We start from the raw sequence: 19530 nt of genomic DNA, 5'->3' as shown, positions 1-19530 counted from the left end.
GAACTCCGTTCTTGTCTCCCCCTGTCTTTGACTTCCAGGGCGGCAAGTCTGTCATGTTCACAAAGAACCACGGCAAAGACCCTCTCCGACGTGAGATCATTCGCTGGGAGAGACCCCAGCTGACTGGCAACCGTTTTGTAAGTCCGATTCAGACTGTTGATCACCATGAAGCAAAACACTTCCTCCTGCAGACGGAAGTTACGTTCCACCATCTGTTGACGCAGAAATTTCATTTCCGTCAGGTGCGCTTGAACATCTCCATCAGGCGTAAGCCTCAGGTTGGTCAGCTTCTCAAAATACAGCAACGCTGAAGAACCTGCATCTCTCTGATGTGTCCTTCTCAGCGTGTCCCAAACATCTTTCGCGTGGTCTAAAGCCTGTATATGAATCAGCGGCGAATCTGACACACACAGAATTATAGCTGTTCTGGCCTTCACATCCTGTGACTCCCAAGCACGCGTTGGTGCTGCAGGGATGGGGTTCTCAATCACCCCAAACAGTCTATGATTCTGCAGCAGGGCCTTCATCTTAATAGACCAAGATGCATAATTGTCACTGGTCAAAAGGGGCGGAGAAGGCAAACCTCCCCCCTTTTTGGCATCCATTTTGAGTCCTTGCATTGACTCTCAAACACAAGCCTCTAAAATCCAATAGCTGGCTTGTTTACACTCTGTGCCACCTGGCAGCTCTCAACGCTGGCTGCGTTGGAAATTTCCAAGAGCTCTTCAGACTGTGTAGTCAAAACATTCCATTTTAACTTTCACTTCTCCTCTCTGAGGCTTAGCCTTCACTGAAGGGCGTCGCTTAGCAACAGTGCATTCCATCCCCTTGGACAAGAAACCACAAGAATGTCTGGAATGCGGTTTCTCTTCTAACTCGGAGCTGTTTTCCCATACACTGCTCCCTGTGAAGCAGAGAATAACTCAATCTGCGTTCACTCTTTTAAGCCCGAAATCTCATACCTGGGCTCCGTAGCTTGGACTTTCAGCTTCCTCTGGTCAGCTTCTGGCTGCAGAGAATCAGCTTTCTCACCTCAGGCCTCCATGGAACAATGAAAACAGCAGTTCTGCCACTCTTTGATGCAGAGTCCCATGGATCGATGAAACCAGCAAGACTGCTACCACTGTTAGAATTCTGCCCAGTCAGAGGGATGTGCCAGTCTTCCAGGCACCGGCAGATATTCCTTGTGACCTCCCGGCTGCGCCACTCTGCTGATAAGCAGCCGAGGTCTCGGCGATTCTTCCCAGACTGTGAGAAAAACACACCGTTGTTCCTCTCTCCCCTTTGGTGTCCCCAGGGAGGGGAAAGAAGCAGACAGAAATCTATTTACATCTTTTATTCCTGTCTTTTACTTCAGTACAGAGAAAACATGTCTGCACTCATCAGCAGTTAGAATAAACTCCACCCATGTACTTCCAGCACAGGTCATATGACAAACCCACTGAGCTAACATCTGGTGCTCAGTACAGAATGGACTGCCCCTTTGTGTCCATGGCAACAGTCACAAACTTCCTGTTTGGCTTTCCAGCCACAAGCAGCAGACTTGGCTGCTATAGCCTTTGCTTGCTGCTGCATTGGTGCTTTAGAATAACAGGTACCAGATGGAGCTGAGAAGCAGAACTGACCTGGTTTTTATTTTTGTGGAACGGGCAAATGCGACTTGTAGCCAATCCCCAAGCAGCTGGCAAGATGTGGTGGCTGGAAGCTTCCTACATAAACATGGCGGTGTAGGGAACCCACTTAAGGACTCTTGAATACCCCGTAAGGGAAAAGAAGCAGGTTTTTTCTTCTTATAACAGTTGGGAGGGACCTCCAAAGGTCATCCAGTCCACCCCCCTTCGATGCAGGAACCCCAGCGGAAGAATCCATGATGAATGGCCATCCAACCTCTGCTTTCAAAAGCTCCAAGGAAGGAGGAGGTCCAGAGCTTTATGATGATGATGATGATGATGATGATGATTGTTATTCCCCAGCACATATAAAAACACAACAAAACGCCAAAATTTAAAAACTTCCCAATAAAAGGCTGCTTTCTGTGTGTTTGTGTGTGTGTGTGGTGCTTGCCGTTGTTAACACGACTTGTGTAGGGTTTGTATATTAAGACACATACAGCAAAGTGGTACCCAAAGAGATATTTGTGGGCTTTAAGGTAAGTTGGAGTCCAGTGGGCGGGACCTTTGGGGTGTGCCGTGTGCCGATTGGCTGAGGATGGAGCGTGACAGACAGGTGACAGGGCAGTTAAAGGAGGGGGGAGAGGGAGGAGAACGGCTGGCTTGGGCAGTAAGGAACAGTGGTTAGAGCAGGCAGGATGGGATTAGGGAGCCAAACCCACGCCACAAAACACACCAAATAAACCCTGCTTTATTGGGAGCAAACCTCGCAAAAACTCCTTCTACCCTGGTTTTACTATAATAATAAAAATTTTAAAAATCCAACTTCTTTCTCCAAACCGCGTCTCATCTTTGGCCAGGCTATCGTGGACGGGGCAGAGTCCGTCAAGAGCGTCCTCAGAGGTCCATAAGTTAGGCAACTGATTAAGTCTAGGAGGGGACCCTGGAGTCATCTAGTCCAACCCGCTTTTGTGCAGAAATCCCCGTCCTCGTGGTTGCTAACGAAATGCCGTTATACAAAAGACAGAGCCCCTTGGTCCGTTGGGATCAATGTATTGGGAATTCTTCAAAAGCAAATAGGAACCCAGTGGGTGTCGAGAAAACCAAACCAAAGGGGGAGCTGGAAATTTGAACCCCAGTCCCGTCTCGCTCTGACATAGTGGACTTGGGCAGGTCTCAAGGTCCAGTTACTAAATTTGCTGAGCAGACTACAGGAAATCCATTTTGGGGGCTCCGCAGAGCTGATTTTCCTCTAGAGGGGCAGTTTGCTCTCTGCAGACAAAATACTTTTTCGACAAGTCTCACCTTCGGGAAAAAGAGAGGAATCTGCCCTGCTGAGGTCATCCAAAATTTGGCAGTTGTTAAGTCCTGGCCAGATGCAAAACTGGTTCCTTGTTATATAGGCGTCAATAATAAAACATACAAATTCCAAAGATGCGGACGAAAAGGAGGGGTGGATGGTTTTTGCCCAGTTATCCGAGAGATCTGAAAAAATATACTTTTGCCCAGAAAACGTTGACTTTGAGGCAGTCCTGCAAACGGACCCAGGTGGGTCTCAGTATCCTGGCATCGTGGCGAGGCCCCCCCAGGTGTACAAAATAAATTAATGTCCCCGATTTGTTCTGGAAAACAACCTTGGAGCAGAGCTTTCCCTCATCTTCTTCTCGAGAAAGAGCTTTCCCTCATCTTCTTTTCCGGGAAAGTCCGTTCTTTGTGGCCGCGTATCTCTTGGGACATCACCTTTCCGACAGAGCAGAGACATCACCTTGCCGACAAAGGTCCGTACAGTTCAAGCTCTGGTTTTCCCAGTAGTGATGTAGGGAAGTGAGAGCTGGACCATCAAGAAGGCTGATCGCCGGAGAATGGATGCTTTTGAATTCTGGTGCTGGAGGAGACTCTTGAGAGTCCCATGGACTGCAAGAAGATCCAACCGATCCATTCGGAAGGAAATCAGCCCTGAGTGCTCACTGGAAGGACAGATCCTGAAGCTGAGGCTCCAAGACTTTGGCCACCTCAGGAGAAGAGAAGACTCCCTAGAAAAGACCCTGATGTTGGGAAAGATGGAGGGCACAAGAAGAAGGGGACGATGGAGGACGAGATGGTAGGACACTGTTTTTGAAGCTATGAACATGAGGGAGGCAGTGGAAGACAGGAGGGCCTGGCATGCTCTGGTCCAGGGTGTCATGAAGAGGCGGACACAACTAAACAACAACAAAATAATTCTCCTCATAGTCTTTCTTGCAATGTTTCAGATAATCCTCCTTACAAAACTTATTGCAGTCCTACTAGGGCAATCTGTTCATTACAATTACTTTTCAAATAGTTCGTATATTTACTCCAGTCCTCTAAGAGGCGGACACGACTTAACAACTCAACAACAACAGCAATCTCTTGGGACGAAAAGGAAAAGCTTGGGGCATTTTGGGTACCATCACACCTTTTCCATCTCGTCGTATATCGTCTCCCAAAACGCCTTCTCTTTCCCACAATGGCACCACATGCTGGAAAAAATATCCTGCTTGCATTTCAAACCGTTTTTAGGAACCTTCTTACACACCTCCATCAGTTTACTGGGCACGGAGCGCGAGATCTGAATTCGACAGATGAAAATAGCAGAAATAATCTTGGTTAATATGTGGCTCTGGGACAATACGGGCTGGAAGGCGAGTGGAGCTTGCAGCGGGCAGCTGGCCTCCACTATCCCTTCGAGGAGGTTGTGGGGCAGTTAGGGGGCCCAGGCGACACCCAGTCAGCTCTGGAAATCCGCCGTAGTCCCGCAGCAGAGGCAGCCGGCACAGCAGTTGTTTTGCGGCAAGTACGGCCGCGCCACTGCCTCGTGTTGGGTGACGGGCTGGTCCTTGGCGGGCGACTTGGAGGCCGTCTCCATCTCCGGCCTGGCCACGGCCCGAGGGTGGTCCTTCTCCGACTTGACCGCCAGGAAGGCCGCGAGATCCAGGTCCAGCATGGTGACCCCTCCGCGGGGAGCTGGCGTGCTCTGACGGCACTGGGGGCAAGGGATCCAGCGCTGTTCGTTGGCCACGATGTGGAGTCGCCTGATGCAGGCCTGGCAAAAGGTGTGGCCACAGTAGAGGCGCCGGGGAAGGCGGCCCGACAGGTCGTAGGAGCAGTAGCAGACGATGCAGTCCATCTTGGGGCTCCCGCATCCGGAGAGGAGGAACTGGACCTCTGACCGCAGCTCGGACACCTCCACACAGCTTTCGGGCTCCGGAGGAGACTGGGGTGTCCTGGGGGGAGGAGAGAGGTCAGTCAGGGCTAGCAGAACTTCCAAGCGTCCCGGTTTTCCAGGGACAGTCCCGGGTTGCCAGAAGCCGTCCCAGTTTCTGAGTTGATGTCCCGCTTTTCCTTAGGACGTCCCTATTTTCAGGGGAGATGGAATAGGACGTCCCTATTTTCAGGAGAGAAACGTTGGAGCGGATGGAATAGGATGTCCCTATTTTCATGAGAGAAACGTTGGAGGGGATGGAATAGGATGTCCCTATTTTCAGGGGAGAAACGTTGGAGGGGATGGAATAGGACGTCCCTATTTTCAGGGGAGAAAAGTTGGAGGGGATGGAATAGGACGTCCCTATTTTCAGGGGAGAAACGTTGGAGGGGATGGAATAGGACGTCTCTATTTTCAGGGGAGAAACGTTGGAGGGGATGGAATAGGACGTCCCTCTTTCTATGGGAGAAACGTTGGAGGGAATGGAATAGGACGTCCCTATTTTCAGGGGAGAAACGTTGGAGGGGATGGAATAGGATGTCCCTATTTTAAGGGGAGAAATGTTGGAGGGGATGGAATAGGACGTCCCTATTTTCCGGGGAGAAACGTTGGAGGGGATGGAATAGGATGTCCCTATTTTCAGGGGAGAAACATTGGAGGGGATGGAATAGGACGTCCCTATTTTCAGGGGAGAAAAGTTGGAGGGGATGGAATAGGACGTCCCTATTTTCAGGGGAGAAACGTTGGAGGGGATGGAATAGGACGTCCCTCTTTCTATGGGAGAAACGTTGGAGGGGATGGAATAGGACGTCACTATTTTCAGGGGAGAAACGTTGGAGGGGATGGAATAGGATGTCCCTATTTTCAGGGGAGAAACGTTGGAGGGGATGGAATAGGACGTCCCTCTTTCTATGGGAGAAACGTTGGAGGGGATGGAATAGGACGTCCCTATTTTCAGGGGAGAAACATTGGAGGGGATGGAATAGGACGTCCCTATTTTCAGGGGAGAAATGTTGGAGGGGGTGGAATAGGACGTCCCTATTTTCAGGGGAGAAATGTTGGAGGGGGTGGAATAGGACGTCCCTCTTTTCAGGGGAGAAACGTTGGAGGGGATGGAATAGGACGTCCCTATTTTCAGGGGAGAAACGTTGGAGGGGATGGAATAGGACGTCCCTATTTTCAGGGGAGAAAAGTTGGAGGGGATGGAATAGGACGTCCCTATTTTCAGGGGAGAAACGTTGGAGGGGATGGAATAGGACGTCCCTATTTTCAGGGGAGAAAAGTTGGAGGGGATGGAATAGGACGCCCCTATTTTCAGGGGAGAAACGTTGGAGGGGATGGAATAGGACGTCCCTATTTTCAGGGGAGAAAAGTTGGAGGGGATGGAATAGGACGTCCCTATTTTCAGGGGAGAAATGTTGGAGGGGTGGAATAGGACATCCCTATTTTCAGGGGAGAAACGTTGGAGGGGATGGAATAGGACATCCCTATTTTCAGGGGAGAAACGTTGGAGGGGATGGAATAGGACGTCCCTCTTTTCAGGGGAGAAACGTTGGAGGGGATGGAATAGGACGTCCCTCTTTTCAGGGGAGAAACATTGGAGGGGATGGAATAGGACGTCCCTCTTTTCAGGGGAGAAACGTTGGAGGGGATGAAATAGGACGTCCCTATTTTCAGGGGAGAAACGTTGGAGGGGATGGAATAGGACATCCCTATTTTCAGGGGAGAAAAGTTGGAGGGGATGGAATAGGACGTCCCTATTTTCAGGGGAGAAACATTGGAGGGGATGGAATAGGACGTCCCTATTTTCAGGGGAGAAAAGTTGGAGGGGATGGAATAGGACGTCCCTATTTTCAGGGGAGAAACGTTGGAGGGGATGGAATAGGACGTCCCTATTTTCAGGGGAGAAAAGTTGGAGGGGATGGAATAGGACGTCCCTATTTTCAGGGGAGAAACGTTGGAGGGGATGGAATAGGACGTCCCTATTTTCAGGGGAGAAACGTTGGAGGGGATGGAATAGGACATCCCTATTTTCAGGGGAGAAACGTTGGAGGAGATGGAGTTGTAGATAGAGACAGGGTGCTGGCATTTTGCACCTGTTTCTTGCAGGTAGCACGCTCTGAAGATAGTTTTCCAGGCTCCTTCAGTGGTCTAATCTCAAAGTCTTGATACGTATATTGATATTCAATCTTATAGAGAATACCCTTTCTTGGCTTAAGAGACTAAGTTGCTTATCTGGAGAGAGCTGGAGGAACTAGCCTTACGGAGATGTTCTGCCGCAACTGGACTCTGTTGCAAAACGCGCCTGGCTACTGGCTAATTTCTAACACCGGTTTCATGCAAACACCGGACAGGAGAAAACTTACATTTCCTGTTGCAGAGGCTCCATCCTCGCTGTGTCCAGGTCCCGCCGGCAAACGCCGAATCCGCGGTCCGCTTTTGGGCCCTGGGTGGCCTCAGCGAGGCTCCTGGAAGCATCTCCCATCAGCCTGCCGTCCTCTCATAATAAGAGGTTCACATTTCAGACGCCGTTGTGCCATTGTATCGGCCGCGAGGAAAGTGAACCAGCCGGGTAGGGTTACCCGTCGCCCTGGCCAACGACAGCCTTGGAAACACAATCGTTTGTTCCCCTTCGCCCGGCCGGCTTCCTGGGATGAGATCAGTGCCGGATTTATGTATAAGCTAAACAAGCTATAGCTTAGGGCCCCACTCTCTTGGGGGCCCCCAAAAAAGTTAAAGGGAAAAATACACTGAATGTACATTTCCAAAATATAAGATAAAAACTAATGAAATAAAACCTACATGCAGCAACAGAGTTTTGTGTTGTGTAGGCTCCTGTGATGTAAGTCATGGGCCCCGCCTGCTCTCATAAATATCCCTGGTTTGCTCCTTTCTATATACAGGGTGCTGACATTCTGCATGGACTGGTTGCAGGGCAACATGCGCAAATGGCTTGAGATACCTATGAGGTCCATAAATGACCATAGAGCATAGATTCAACACAAAAAACAGCGGCAATTTGTTGTTGACAAAGGACAGCTGGACATATAAATGGCCCCATTACCTTCAGGAGTTGAGGGCCTCATCAAACCTAAATCCGGCCCTGGCTGAGCTCCATATCTGTCATCGAATTGTCAACTTGCAAGGGACCCTAAGGGGTCATTCAGCCCAACCCCCAATAAGACAGTATTGTAGATGATAAAAATTCACAAAAAAAAGAACCGAAAAAGCCTCCAAAACAAAAACGCAAAATAAAGAGCAAAAGCGCCAAACTTAATCCGTTCCGGAAGTCCGTTTGGCTTCCGAAATGTTCAGAAACTGAGGTGCGGCTTCTGATTGGCGCAGGCGCCCCAGAAACAATAGCCGACAGCCGCTCGGACGTCCGGCTTCTGAAAAACATTAGAAAACCAGAACACTTACTTCCGGGATTTTGGTATTTGGGAACCAAGGTGTTTGAGAACCAAGGTCCCACTGTAGCTCTGTTGGCTTGACTGTGGTGCTGGTAACACCAAGGTTGCAAGTTTGATCCCTGTCTGGGATGGCTGCATATATTTCTTGGTGTCCCTTTGCAACTCGACGTTTCTATGATGTATATGGAGCTCAGCCCAGGAAACTGGGTGTGCAGAGGAGAGCGCATGATTGTATTTCTGAAGCTTATTGTTGATGGTAACCCTATCCAGCTAGGTTGGCTTCCACGCGACCGATACAATAGCCCAACGGCGGCGTTTCAAACTTGAGGATCCAGCTGCTGCAGGAGGAAGAAAGGAAGGAAGGAAGGGAGAGAGGGAGAGAGGGAGAAAGAAGGAAGGAAGGAAGGAAGGAAGGAAGGAAGGAAGGAAGGAAGGAAGGAAGGGCGCAAGAGAGAAGTAAAGAAGGAAGGAAGAGAGAGAAAGAGAAGAGAGGAAGAGAAGAGAGGAGGGAGGAAGAGAGCGAGAGTGAGAGTGAGCGGGCAAGAGAGAGAAAGAGAAGGAGAAGGAAGGAAGGAAGGAAGGAAGGAAGGAAGGAAGGAAGGAAGGAAGGAAGGGGGTGAGAGGGAGATGGAGAAGAGAGAGAGAAAGTGTGTGAGAGAGAGGAAGGAAGGAAGGAAGGAAGGAAGGAAGGAAGGAAGGAAGGAAGGAAGGAAGGAACTGAGAGAGAAGGCAGGAAGACAGGCAGTAAAACACAGAGAGAAAGAGAGAAGAAAGGAAGGAAGGAAGGAAGGAAGGAAGGAAGGAAGGAAGGAAGGAAGGAAGGGAGAGGGAGGAAGGGAAGAGAGGAGGGAGGAAGAGAGCGAGAGTGAGAGTGAGCGGGCAAGAGAGAGAAAGAGAAGGAGAAGGAAGGAAGGAAGGAAGGAAGGAAGGAAGGAAGGAAGGAAGGAAGGAAGGAAGGAGGGAAGAATGGAAGGAAAGAAGAAAGAAAGAAAGAAAGAAAGAAAGAAAGAAAGAAAGAAAGAAAGAAAGAAAGAAAGAAAGAAAGAAAGAAAGAAAGAAAGAAAGAGGGGGAGAGGGAGATGGAGAAGAGAGAAAGTGTGTGAGAGAGAGGAAGGAAGGAAGGAAGGAAGGAAGGAAGGAAGGAAGGAAGGAAGGAAGGAAGGAAGAAAAAAGAAATTGAGAGAGAAGGAAAGAAGGGAGAGAGAGAGAGAGAGAGAGAGAGAGAGAGAGAGAGAGAGAGAGAGAGAAGGGAAGAGAGGAGGGAGGAAGAGAGCGAGAGTGAGAGCGAGTGGGCAAGAGAGAGAAAGAGGAGAAGGAAGGAAGGAAGGAAGGAAGGAAGGAAGGAAGGAAGGAAGGAAGGAAGGAAGGAAGGAAGGAAGGAAGGAAAGAAAGAAAGAAAGAAAGAGGGGGAGAGGGAGAAGAGAGAGAGAGAAGGAAGGAAGGAAGGAAGGAAGGAAGGAAGGAAGGAAGGAAGCCCTCCGAAGCCTGGCGGGGGGAGGAGGGCTCTCCGCCCCATCGCCAGCCTTCTGATAAGCCATCTGAAGCCTGGCGGGGGGGAGGAGGGCTCTCCGCCCCATCGCCAGCCTTCGGAGAAGCCCTCCGAAGCCTGGTGGGGGGAGGAGGGCTCTCCGCCCCATCGCCAGGCTTCGGAGGAGGTCCGAGGACAGTGGGGAAGACGCGCTGCACTTCCCCGCTGTCCCTGGAGATTTCCCTAGGGGCTTTCGTCTTGCAAAGGAAGCCCATAGGGAAATTCGTTTTGCGAAGCGCCTCCAAAACGGAAAACCCTTTCGTCTAGCGGGTTTTTCGTCTTGCGAGGCGTTCGTCTTGCGGGGCACCACTGTACGGATATTTTGAAAATGTTGTGATATCTGTCGTAGTTTTTGTTATGTGAAAGATGCCACCATACCCTCCAGCATGTCACAGCACAAAACCATGATGCATGGCTGCGCTTCTGTGCGAGAGCACGGGGCCCAAAATGGGATGTCCCAGGCAGTTGACAGTTTGTGGACCCCCCTGCCTCTGTCCACCAGTTGGGAACCACTGCACTGGAGGATCATTCCTTCCTTCCACTGGAGGATCATTCTGTCTGTCTTTCCATGGTAGGGTCATTCTGTGACTGAGCTCCAGCCTTCAGGGTGAAGTGGGACACACAGGCTGAGTGCCCTGGGAGTTCTGAAGAAAACAATACCACATTCTCCCTTGTGCATTAATGTGTTGCGAATGTTATGCATAACCCTCCAAAGGGAAGGAAGCCTGTGTGCTGTGTGTGGAGAAAAAGCTATGTGTGGCTTGCGTGAAGCACCCAGACACAGTATCTCTATCTGTCACCGTAGTTTGCCCAAACTAGCTGTTCTTTTTCATTGTTCAGTTGGTGAAGTTTGTGTAGAGGTTGACACAGCTTTTAGCATAAGAGGCTAATATAGGCAGGAGGACAGTGAAGAAAGATGCTGCCCAAGCTGATGCTAGAAAAAGTTGTTTTTTGTTTTTATGCTCTTTGCTCAGTGGCAAAGAGTCTCTGTGTTGCATATTCTAGTGCAGAAAAGGAAGGCAACTCAAAAATATACTGTATTATACAAGTGGGGATTCTGCAACAAAATGTTTCAATGTGTCTCCAGTTTTTAGAAGTAATCTTTGAATATCTTTTTTACTTCCCTGCCTGTCTAAGAGCATACAGTTAAGTCAGGGGCTCCCATTCTTTTCAGACAAGGAAAATTGAGAAACAGTCAAGGACACCACCTGAAGTAAAAAAGGATGCTCCCGATTCCGCGCCCCCCCCCCTTTAAATTGGGATAGGCATGACCACTGTATGCCATGTTGCAGATTCCAGGCTCAGCTGCTGGCTGTGAGCCCCAAGCCATATGAGCAGAAAGCTATACTGCTACTTGGGGAGGGGCAGTTTCTGGTAAAAGCACAATGGGAAGTGTTTTTTCATGAAACCTGGTGAGGGGAGTTTTTTAATCTCACGGCACTAAATCTTCCCACCTTTGAGAACACAGAAGCTGATCCTCTTTCTCCACCATTTTCCTTATTAAAAAAAGCAGACAAACTGAAGCCCTTAATACTGTATTTTGTAAGGTCCTTCTCTGGTCCTTTTTGTGGGTTTTAAAAACCATTCACCCCCCCTTTTGCTTTACAAAATAATATACTAACACACATCTGAGGAGCCCCCTGGATCTGTAGGAACCATCCTTTATGTCAGGTGTCCCATTTTGACTTTCTAGCTGTCAGGCACTTGACCATCCGAGATTGATATTGGAGGGAAGGGTTGGAAGGAAAGATTACAATATGGATACTACTGAGATGCATTTGGCGTAGAGAGTCAACAAGTTGTATGGGTCTATTCTGGTCGGGAACAGAGGGTGGCGCTTGGGGGGGAACTCGGCGCGCCACTCCTTGGTGTGTGGAGAGCTGCAGGGTGTGATACTCTCCCCGATGCTTTTCAACATCTTTACGCGCCCCCTCGCCCAGCTGGTCCGGAGTTTTGGTTTGGGCTGCCATCAGTATGCTGATGACACCCAACTCCATCTGTTCTTGGACGGCCATCCTGACTTGGCCCCAGAAACACTGATCAGATGTTTGGAAGCTGTGGCGGGATGGTTATGTAGGAGCAGGTTGAAGTTAAATCCTTCGAAGACATAGGTCCTTTGGCTTGGTCAGGACGATATGGGATTGGGGCGGGGGCAACTCCCATCTCTTGCGGGGGCGCAATTAGTGCCAGCACCGTCCGTTAGGAGTTTGGGTGTAATCTTCGGCACCTCCCTTTCCACGGAGGCACAGATTGCAGTTACAACAAAGGCGGCATGTGTTCATCTCCGCCAAGCTAAGCAGTTGGCTCCTTACCTCTCTCGCCCTAACCTAGCCACTGTGATCCATGCGGCGGTCACCTCCAGACTTGCTTATTGTAACTCACTCTACTTGGGGCTGCCCTTGAGACTGATCCAGAAGCTCCAGTGGGTGCAGAATGCCACGGCGAGGCTCCTTACGGGGTCCTTGCCGCAGGATCACATTCATCCAGTGCTTTGCCAGCTGCACTTGCTCCTGGTGCAGTACAGGGTCAGGTTTAAGGTGCTGGTTTTGACCTTTAAAGCCTTATATGGCCTAGGACCCTCGTACCTACGGGACCGCCTCTCCTGGTACAGTGTTTCCCACTGAGGACCTTACGGTCTTCATATAAAAACATCTTGGAGATCCCGGGCCACAGGGAGGCTAGGCTGGCCTCAACCAGAGCCAGGGCTTTTTCGGCCGTGGCCCCGATCTGGTGGAACGCTCTGTCACAAGAGACTAGGGCCCTGCGGGACTTGGCATCTTTCTGCAGGGCCTGCAAGACAGAGCTGTTTCACCAGGCCTTTGGCTGAGGCACAGTCTGACCCCCTCTTTTGGTAATCCTCATAGAACCCTAGCCCAATGGTTGCCATTAATTTTACTCTGAACTGATTTTAGAATGAATTCCAGTTAATTGATTATGATTTTATGTAAACTGTGTTATTTTTACTGTTGTTATCCGCTCAGAGCCCGGCTTCGGCTGGGGAGGGTGGGGTATAAATAAAATATTATTATAATTATTATTCCTGTCTGAAACCTCTTGTTCCCTGGAAAAAAATGCCCAGCTGCTGCATTGGGTGTAGGCATCCAATATGTATTTTGTCAAAGCAACACTCTGACCTACTCTATTAAGATGTCTGTGTTTTCAACTGTTATCAAACCTCATGGTGGGACTGGTGTTGCGGAAGCACTTGGCTGATTTGAGTGATATAGGAATATCACCAACATGCTTTTTGGCAGCTGTCATCTTTATACCGTGAAACCAGATTATGTTGCTGGCAGTGGGTAAGGAACAATGAGTGACTGTAGCAGGCCTGTTTGCTTAAATTCAAGGCTGCCCCAATAATGGGGCAGGAGTGGGGATTGTTTTTGAAAGCAAAAGGGGGATATGGGTAAGAGGAGCTGAACTGTCCGTGCTCCTCTGGCTTGCCCCCACTATTCTCCCCTTCTAGGCATATTTCTTTCCGGTGAACTCGGTTTCAGAATCTGGAGGTGGGAGTTCAGGTAATAGCTTGGGGAGGTAGGTCCCTTTTCCTTGTAATGTTCAGCCCTCATTTTCCAGTTTTATACATGCTGAGAGCTGTGTTTGAAATTCACCAGGCACATTTTGCACCTGGCTTTCAGGGCGACATCTCCACCATCTGGAGGTGCATGCCTGGGGATCCTGGGATCTTGACTGTGTGCATGCACTAGCAACACATCCTGTAGAATTCTATCCATTATACAGTGGAACCTCTATTCACGACCACAGTCCGTTCCGGAGGCCTGTCTGGAAGTCGAAACGGGTTGCTGGGAGAGGCGCCGTTGTGCGTGGGCAGCTTTTGCCCTCTTCTGCGCATGCGCGAACGGCGATCACCGCTCCTGCACATGCAAACCCGCCGGTTACTTCTGGGTTTGGGCGAAATGGATGCGAGGCGAGGTGGACATAAGAAGAGGTTTGACTATATTGACAAGGAGAATGAATTTCAAGAACTAAAACGTTCTTTTGAAAAATACCACTTTTGAGGCATCTGCTCCAAAAATGGCAACTAGGCATTGCTTTGGTGACTGTAACCCTCGTTTTAAGGAGCCTTTTGGTGCTTAGCTTCTATATCTGAGTTTCTGACACTGGCTGAGAGCAGAAGTGATTGGTTTGACCGTTTGAGCAACAGTTTATAGCTTTTTGAATTAAGTTCACAGGGCAGTTTATTGTTGAAGGAGTAACTGTCTGGAAAGTTGCTCCAGAATTTTTGTACAGTTGTACCTCGGATTACATACGCTTCAGGTTACATACACTTCAGGTTACAGACTCTGCTAACCCAGAAATAGTGCTTCAGGTTAAGCACTTTGCTTCAGGATGAGAACAGAAATCGTGCTCCGGCGGCGCGGCAGCAGCAGGAGGCCTCATTAGCTAAAGTGGTGCTTCAGGTTAAGAACAGTTTCAGGTTAAGAACGGACCTCTGGAATGAATTAAGTACTTAACCTGAGGTACCACTGTACTGGGTAGTCCTGAAAGTATTCCTGTGGTTTTCTAACTGGGGTCCTACCAGCTATGACGAGGTGCCTCTGTGGGTCCTTAATGGCTAGTGAGACTTAGGAGAGTACCTAAGGCAGGCACTATTTCTTCTGGGAGCAATACCTCAGGCATGTCCAAAGTCTGTTTTGGGGGCCTAATCCCTCGAATTCCTGCGGTAAAATCCCCCCAGAAGCTAAATTGTAAAAAAAAGCTGAACAACTTTGGGGTAGAATCCTAAAATCCTCAACAACTTTGGTTGGTCCTCATGCATGTTCACTTCATCTTTGAAAAACGTTTGGACACTCCTGCTTTATATAGTTCATTGAAAGAGCTATTTGATAACAGGACTGAAAGCCTAATGGGTTTCCTCAAGTCTATTTCAGTGCCTTTAAGCAGGCAGTGGGACGCGGGTGGCGCTGTGGGTTAAACCACAGAGCCTAGGGCTTGCCGATCAAGAAGGTCAGCGGTTCGAATCCCCGCAATGGGGTGAGCTCCCGTTGCTCGGTTCCAGCTCCTGCCAACCTAGCAGTTCGAAAGCACATCAGTGCAAGTAGATAAATAGGTACCGCTCCAGCAGGAAGGTAAATGGTGTTTCCGTGCGCTGCTCTGGTTCGCCAGAAGCGACTTAGTCATGCTGGCCACATGACCTGGAAGCTGTACGCCGGCTCCCTCGACCAACAAAGCGAGATGAGCGCCGCAACCCCAGAGTCGGCCACGACTGGACCTAATGGTCAGGGGTCCCTTTACCTTTAACCAGGCAGTAGCCAAAGTATAATTTCAAAGCAGACCTAAAGATGTCTTTCTATAGCCTGGTTTGCTTTCAGGCTATCTGTTCATAGAGCATTTATCCTGATTAATTTTTTTCAGGGACATAGGAGCCAACTCCAGGGGGCCATGGATGCTTGGGCACCCAGAATAATATACCGTATTTTTCGCTCTATAAGATGCACCAGACCACAAGACGCACCCAGTTTTTGGAGGAGGAAAACAAGAAAAAAATATTCTGAATCTCAGAAGCCAGAACAGCAAGAGGGATCGCTGCGCAGTGAAAGCAGCAATCCCTCTTGCTGTTCTGGCTTCTGGGATAGCTGCGCAGCCTGCATTCGCTCCGTAAGACGCACACACATTTCCCCTTACTTTTAAGGAGGGGAAAAGTGAGTCTTATAGAGCAAAAAATGCAGTAATTGTGGGGACGGGGCACTCACAAAGTCAATGATCGCAGCCGGCAGGCAGATGCTGCGATGCTGCCGCCGAGAAAGTGCAGCTCTGTCCTCCGCAGCCAGTCAGTGAGGCACCCTTTTCGGGGGGGGAGGGGCCCTCAGACATGGAGGCAGAATCTCTCTGCCTCTGAGCCTGAGCCCCACCCATGCAGAAAAGGGTGCCTCGCTGGCTGCAGAGTTGGGGAAGAAGAGGAGCTACCGCAGCAATGCAGGCATTCGACATCACACACGCACACCTTTTTTTTTTTTAACAATAATATTTATTAATTTTCAAGAGACATAACAACAAGGAAAATATGCAACAACACAATAGACAAGTGAAAAAGAAGAAAAAGGAACAACAAACTTAAAATACCCAAACAGAAAAAAAGAAACTCAATTAAAATCCATTTTCATAAACATTTTAGTTGACTTCCTCTAATCTCCTCCATCTGAATTTCCTCTTAATTTGAATGTAGTAGTTTCCAATATCATTATTTCATAAAACAATATTGCAGTCGTATTCCAATTTCTTTACCTTTCTTATAGTGCATTTTCTTATTTATATATTTATTGTTGTGTATTGAGTCAAAGGATTTTATATCTGTATTATTATTGTCTGTATTTGCATTAGGGTAAAGTAACTGCCTTTTGGTTCCAGAGGGTACAGCTACTATTGGTTCATTTAAGCTGCTGTATTTGGATCCTCTGTCTTATTGGTTTCCTCCAAAAGGCAGGACTGTGATTGCCTGATATTGTTCCCTCCAAAATGTATCCTTTCTAGCTAGTTCCCTGTCCCTATAAATGTAGCTCTCCCCTCCTCAGGTCTCAGTCTTGTTTGCTTTAATAAAGAAGTGTTACTAGAGAACTGTCTCCAGCATATTATGTCAAGAGAGCTGAAATCACAAACCCCACGTCATAACATTTATGTCTAATTTAATCCTAGGCCTGATTGGTTCTTTCAAGTGGTTACATTTCTTTAATATTAGAATATTTGTTCAAATCGTCTTTAAATTTCTTCCAGTCTTCTTAGTAGTCCTCTTCTTTCTGGTCGCGGATTCTCCCGGTGAGATCAGCCAGCTCCATAAATTCCATCATCTTCATCTGCCTCACACGCGCGCACCTGCACTTCGAGTATGTGACACCACACTACATGCAACCGTGTGAATGTGATGTTGCACATCTGTATTATGGCGATAGACATCCACAATCCTGAGGGAGAGAGGGCGCCCCTGTTCTGGGAGATTCAACAACTATTTATTTATTCTGAATTACTTGTGAGGAGGTGCATCAAGCAAATGCTATTTCACACTTGGCCATTCCTTATGGCAAAAGGTCTGTATTATTTGGGGACAGAGGAGCAGGTTTGTTGCCCCAAAGTTCCAAGTCTACTTTAGTTGTGCAACCTGAAATTGCTGGCCTGTGATTGCATCACACCCGAAAACAGTGACCTTCTGGAAATGCTCCTCTTCTGAATATGTGAAGCGACGTGTGGGCAGCTTCCTGATACATTTGGTGAAACACAACCTTGGCTATGAAAGCTGTGGGAACGAAAGTATTTCGTTAGGAGAGCACAGATCCATCTTCCGTTTCAAGGAGGCCCTCTGGTTTCAGGAAAAACTATCAAGGAGCATTCCTTTCATTCGGAAGAACTGCATATGTAGGTGAGCAGGTTGTGGAGGATATTCTTCATCGTTTGCGAATAGATGAATATTTTGGAAGATCCAGAGGCCAACAACATCTGGAGAGCCATGGCTACAGTCAAGTATGCCAAGGCAGGTGCTCCTGGTCAGGAAGGAGACAAACTCCCCTTGAAGAACTGGATTCTTCTGCTCCTGGACTCGGTTTTGCACTTGGATGACCAGGTGGCAGCTGTGGCCAGGAGCCCAATGGAGATACTAAATACAACTGCAAGGATGTGTTGGTGGCTACCTCCCTGTTTGCTTCTGGGCAAATAGATGATCTCTTTGAAAACTGTTATGTACTGAGTTGAATAGGATCCAAAATGCAGCAGTCTGATTGGTCCCAGAACAATGCAGCAGTATGATTGGTCTGCAGGAGCCACCCAATCCAGCTCCAGATGGAAGTGAATCCACAACCTGATTGGCCTACAGGAGAATTCCAGAATTAGCCAATCATGTGCAGCCCATTGTGTAAATAATGTATATAAAGCATCTGCTTTATATACATTATTTACACAATGGGGGGACTTTCATTCCTCCTCACCACTATGAGCTGAATAAAGAGCATGAAATCCACTCTTGACTCTGGGTATATTTCACTTCTATAAAGTGTTGATGACTACCTTTCAGAATCTAAATGGCTCAAGTCCAGGATAGGTTGGGGATTGCCTCCTCTGATACTATGCTGTCCATTCCATAAGATCAGAACGAGAAGTCCTTCTCTGGTGATTGACTATATGGAACTGGCGGAGATGACTGGCAGAATCCGAGACCAAGGTGAAGAGTTGGTGGAAGAAGATTGGAGAAAATTTAAAGTTTATCTACAGAAACATTGTAAAATTCAGGAATGTTAGAAAGATGTTGGAATGAAGTAATGTATTAGCAGAAATGATACAAAAGATTAGGTAAAAATCGATTTTTTAACTGTTGAAAGACGAGAATGTAAAATTATATTACATTAGGATAAACTATTAGGATAAAAACCAAGCTGGAAAGGATTTGCTGGAATATTTAATTGAACTAGAATACAAAAAAGGGAGGTGTGAGGAGGTCAGGGAAATAAGTAAATGAAAGATAAGACATGGAAAGAGGGAAATGTTTTTAATTGCTTTTATTTTTCTGTATTTTGTATTTGTTTTTTTTCTTTTCTTTTTTCTCATTTTTTCTTTCTCATTTTTGTAACTTTTTTGAAACTTTAATAAATATTATTATATAAAAAAAAGAGAAGTCCTTCTCTGTGTCCCATCAAGGGTTGAAGCATTCTTGATTTGGAAGACAGAGGTTGCCCAAGATTATGGGACATTTTACACTGTGAAGTTGGGTTGGCTCTCTTTCTCCTTGATTATTATTTTTTGCCCATGAATGAAGCCTGTTTTGTTTTTCCAAGCGGGCAACAATATTTTTATTTTTGGATTTAATCGCTGATCCTCTTTCTTCGGTCGGTAAATGACAATGGTTTTTAATGTTTGAGGGGTTTTTTTTGTGTGTTTTAGTATTTTGTTGGAAGCTGTCCGGAGTGGCTGGGGAAATCCAGTCAGATGGGCAGCATATAAATAATAAAATGATTATTATTGTGCAAAAAAAGGAGTGATCATGTTGGGCTAAAGCAGTTACTTTGGTAGCAGGGCTGGGCATAATAGCTCTCACAAATGGAAGATGATCTAGGGCATGGGTAGGCAAACTAAGGCCCGGGGGCTGGATCCGGCCCAATCGCCTTCTATTTATTTTTTAAAAAGATATTTATTAGAGTTTTCAAAAGATTATATAAAATAGAAAAAACAAAAAAAAACCCAGAAAAAGCAATAAGACATACATACAAAACACATACAATAACAAGTATAATTTCAATCCCTTATATTCATAAAACTTACTTTCCCGACCTCCTCATACCTCCCCTTTCTGTATTCCAATCTCTAATTAAATCAATTCAGCAAATCCTTTCCCTAATTTCTATTTAATTTTTGATCTTTCTTTTCTTAATTACATAATCATTACAGCTAGAAACCCCTTAATTTCTAAATCAACATCGTTCTAACATTCAGTAATCTTACAATGTTTCTTAAGATAGTCCTTAAATTTCTTCCAATCTTCTTCCGCCGTCTCTTTTCCCTGGTCTCGGATTCTGCCGGTCATTTCTGCCAGTCCCATATAGTCTATAACCTTCATCTGCCATTCTTCCACGGTGGGTAGATCTTGTGTCTTCCAATACTTTGCGATGAGTATTCTTGCTGCTGTTGTAGCATACATAATAAAAGTTCTATCCTTCTTTAACACCAATTGGCCAACCATACCCAGGAGAAAGGCCTCTGGTTTCTTCAAAAAGGTATATTTAAGTACCTTTTTCATTTCATTATAAATCATTTCCCAGA

At 47.3% G+C, this 19530-nt stretch overlaps 1 protein-coding gene and 1 pseudogene across 2 annotated transcripts in view; one reads left to right on the top strand and one right to left on the bottom strand.

The window, feature by feature from the left end:
• Window positions 1-19530, top strand: part of LOC309376722 (uncharacterized protein) — a 97122-nt gene that overhangs the window by 38293 nt on the left and 39299 nt on the right. The gene's annotated exons all lie outside the window — the stretch shown is intronic.
• LOC309378521 (RING finger protein 224 pseudogene) lies at window positions 4360-7943 on the bottom strand (annotated as a pseudogene). Its single transcript, XR_014173413.1, has 2 exons — window positions 7200-7943; window positions 4360-4855 (listed from the first exon to the last, which is right to left on the bottom strand). The product of XR_014173413.1 is annotated as an RING finger protein 224 pseudogene (transcript).

The sequence above is a fragment of the Podarcis melisellensis genome (genome assembly GCF_964234715.1).
Source record: "Podarcis melisellensis genome assembly, chromosome: 1".
Taxonomy (NCBI): domain Eukaryota; kingdom Metazoa; phylum Chordata; class Lepidosauria; order Squamata; family Lacertidae; genus Podarcis; species Podarcis melisellensis.
This window is presented reverse-complemented; position numbering and strand designations above follow the sequence as displayed.